Below are 4295 nucleotides of genomic sequence, written 5' to 3'. Positions count from 1 at the left end.
TGTTTGGTTTACTCTCACAGAGAGGATACAAAAGTTTTTACACTCACTAAGGTATGCAACCTTAGTTTTACAAAGATTGAGTGTGTGGTTTACTCTCACTGTAACACCCCATTTTTCTTATTTCAATTTTATTTTATTTTAATTGAGGGTATTTTGGTAATTTTATAAAGGAGATAGGGGTGATTTAGTAGCTTGGAATGGGCTGTTCCGGAATTGGAACGGGCCGTTCCAAACTACCAAAACGTATGTGATTTAGTAGCTTGGAACGGGCTGTTCCGGAATTGGAAAGTGTGAGTTAATAGCCCAGAACGGGCCGTTCTCAAGTTGGAACGGGCCGTTCCGGACTATTAATTTTTCCTTTAACCCTAAATGGGAACGGGGCGTTCTTAAAATTATGGCCGTTGTGAGTAATTAATGCACACCAGAACGGGCCGTTCTGGTTTTGGAACGGGCCGTTCTGGATGTGATTTTTAGCCATGTTTTAAGGGTCCGGAACGGGCCGTTCCGGATTTGGAACGGGCCGTTCCGGCGTAAAAAGCCTATAAATAGAGTTGTTTGCCACTCCCAAAAACCACACCTCTCATTTCTGATTTCTTTTCTTCTGCTATCTCTTTTCTTTCCTCTACTTTCTGCTTCAGACCGAGGGAAACCCAGCGAGGGAGATCAACCAGATCTAGTGTAGATTCAGCTTCTACATATCTAGATTCAGCTTCTTCATATCCAGGTACGGGGGGAAAAGGGAATTATTTATATATAGAGTTACATGAAGGAATTGGGTAGAGGAAGAACCCCTTAGGATTATGAGTAATTTTAGAATTATTTCTGTTTGAAGAATTATTGACATTATTTGATTCTGTATATATTTAGGACAAAAAATATATGATTTGTTTGTAAAAATGATGCTCTAGGAGAGAAAACGAAATTATAGAAAAGTGCCTGTAGGTTAGGTTTTGGAAAAATTGGATTATTTCTGTTTGAGGAATTAATTATACCATTAGATTCCGTATGTGTTGAGGATTAGAAATATGTATTTAAATTGTAAGAATGATGATCCGGGAGAGAGAACGAAATTATAGAAAAGTGCCTATAGGTTAGGTTTTGGAAAAATTGGATTATTTCTGTTTGAGAAATTAATTATACCATTAGATTCCATATGTGTTGAGGATTAGAAATATGTATTTAAATTGTAAGAATGATGATCCGGGAGAGAGAACGAAATTGTAGAAAAGTGCATGTGAGCTAGGTTTTGTAACAATTGGGGGTTTTTACTGTTTATGCTGAAAATATTAAATTGCTAATTTTATTGAGTATTATATTAATTTATGAATATCATTGTTTGATAATAAAAAAAATTGATGATTTAAATGTGAATTGCTTGATATGTATGAAACCCATTATTTTGGACTTATCTGATATGTGTATGGAATTAAACTATGAGATGTTGTGTGAAATGTGAATGAGATGTGGTTGTGGTTCTTCACACCTATGACCAGGGGTGAGCACGACCCGAGATTGTTACATGAGTATCGTGACCTTGGTTAACATGTTAGGGGTGAGCACGGCCCTAGGTTAGGGGTAACGTGACCTTGGCACAGTGTTATATCAGGGGTGAGCACGGCTCTGGATTGTTACGTGGGTATCGTGACCTTGGTTAACATGTCAGGGGTAAGCACGACCCTAGGATAGGGATAACGTGACCTTGGCACAGTGTTATATCAGGGGTGAGCACGGCCCGAGATTGTTAAATGGGTAGCGTGACCTTGGCATAGTGTGAAGTGCAAGATTTGTGATGATTGGTGTGATTGAGAATAATGACGTGATGACAATGCATGATTGATTGAAATACGATATGTTGAAATATTTATGAATATTAAATTATAATGAGATAATATATTATGTTTTCTTATATGCTATATATATAGATGTTTTCTTTTCTCACCGTGCGATTTGTGGATATTTTAGGTGAGGAAGATCTGGCTACGAGTGGTATCTAGAATGCCAACGGTTGAATTGTTGGGATGCTCTGATATTGTGACATCGGGGCAAAGGATTTTTTAGAACATAGGTTTTTATTGTAAATGTTATTTTGAAAATAATTTGAAAACTCTTGCGTTTCATTTTTGTTATTGTGGTTATTGAAGGATAATTTTTAAGATTCTCATGTGAACCCTTTTACCGAAATTGAAAAATTTATTTATAAGTTTTTATTATTACAATATATATGTTGGGGTAGTAAGGGTGTCACACTCACAGAGAGGATACAAAAGTTTCTACACTCACTAAGGTACATGTTCCTAAGTTACACTTAGAACTCCTTAGTCTACAGAGATAAATACATTGTGGTACATTTGACTCTATATGCTCTGTCTCTAGTTTCTTTGCTTCAGGGCTTGATATCACTCTTTGCTCATCTTCGCCAACCTTTCAAGGTTTGAAGTCGTGATGTATATATAGTCTTGTAAAATATGCCCATTGTAAGTGTCCGTTGAAGCGGATGTAGTCATACATGACTAGTTCGATCTTCTCATTTAATACATAAGATCTTACATTAAATGTTGCTTCCTGTTTATAGACATTACGTGAAGTCTTCTTTGTTCTTTTAGCTATTGTGTCTAACTTTAACTAAGACCTAGGAACTTTTTGTCCTTTTTCCGGTCATCATAGCTGCAGAGCATTGTCCTTATTTGAAAAAGTAATATATTTTTTTCTGACACATGCATGCTTTTACTTTTGGCGTGCTTTTCTTCTTCTTCTTCTCTTTCTTTAATCACGTGATCATATTGAGAGCTTTTATATGATCGTAGATGAAGCCTAATTTATCCTTTGAGACTTGATACTTTAAATACTTGCGTGGCAGTCTTCGTCTGTGTCTGGTAGTCCATTTGCTTCTCAAGTCTTGATCTTCGTGTGAGCATTTGTCCTTAATGCTTTGACTTTTTATGGTATGGTCAACATTAAAGATAGACAGACTTTTGTTTCTGTCTAGAATACTTTTCAGTTTGTGTTGTCCTTCATCTGATGTGTGATTTATCATCATCTAGCGAACATGTTGTATTCCATCTATCATTTGATGCTCAATTTCCTCTATCATTTGTTCCATCTATTATTTGGCTTTGTTTCGTCTGATCCTAAAGGCTTTTGTCTTGTTCTTGATTTAGTCTTGTTTGATACTTGTTTTGGCTTTTCATTTGATACTTCAAGACTTCGACTGGTAGTACGCTTCGTCTTGTATTTGCTATCTTTTCGCCTGGCTTGAAGCTTTTCTCCCTTTCTCTTGGCACATGCACATACTCTATTCTTCAACTTGCCTGCATTTTATGTTTTTCTGAAATTCTAACACACTTGTTAAAAATAACATGTATTATATTTGTATCATTCAAAACCTTACTGGGAATTACTTTGTCTGACTTAACATCCTTCTCTTTAACGGAGGACAAATCAAAACCAACAGAGCTAGCAATCTTATTAAGGTTTCGCTGCCAAAAGAAAGGGAACCTTGGCTCCCCATCAAGGTGGAAGAGGTGCTCAGATGACACATTAGTATTAACAGGGTGGATTTTAAAGTAATCCTCTTTAAAATTCTTATAGGACAAGGAGAATAGTTGGAACAGTCCTCCTTCCTTACTGCCACTCAAAGATACCCAACCTAGAGAAGGGTCCCCCAGCTTCAACTGATAAAAATGCATGAACTTGGCCAACAAAGCCTCTATTCCTAAAACTGAGCACAAAACTTGGAAAGCTCGGAGGAAACCCCAGCTTTTCGGATGAAGTTGGCTTGGGGCAACGTTAATGTGACTGAGAAAGGAGCACTCAAATAAAGTAAAGGGAACCGAAACACCAAGATCCTTGACGAGGCATCGATACATGTAAAAAAATGGGGAGGGGTCGGATAAGAACACGCGCTCATTAGGTTGGTAGTGGTCGACCCTGATGAGATCAGCGATGAGGCGCAAATGGACAATTCCTTACGAAGTGAACTAATTGACGACGAGGATGAGAACCTACTCTCAAACTTGCCGACATCTCCCCTCACTCACTCATACCCAGGGATGGATATTAAAGGATGGGAATCCTTCCTATTATTCCCACCTCGCTTCCTTTTGTTACCCTCATCCTCACTACTAACCTTCCACTTTCCCTTGGCACAACTACCCTCCATGACACACGCTCTTAAGCAAATAAGCAAAGAAGAAACGGAAATGGTACGAAAAGCTAGTACCTTAATGTCAAAGGAGAGGTAGGACGAACTAGCAAAGGCATCGAAAATGGTGGAGAAGAAGAATGCTGGAATGTAA

The sequence above is a fragment of the Cajanus cajan genome, chromosome 5 (genome assembly GCF_000230855.2).
Source record: "Cajanus cajan strain Asha chromosome 5, NIPB_CcT2T_4, whole genome shotgun sequence".
NCBI lineage: Eukaryota > Viridiplantae > Streptophyta > Magnoliopsida > Fabales > Fabaceae > Cajanus > Cajanus cajan.
Note: the sequence above shows the minus strand (reverse complement) of the source record.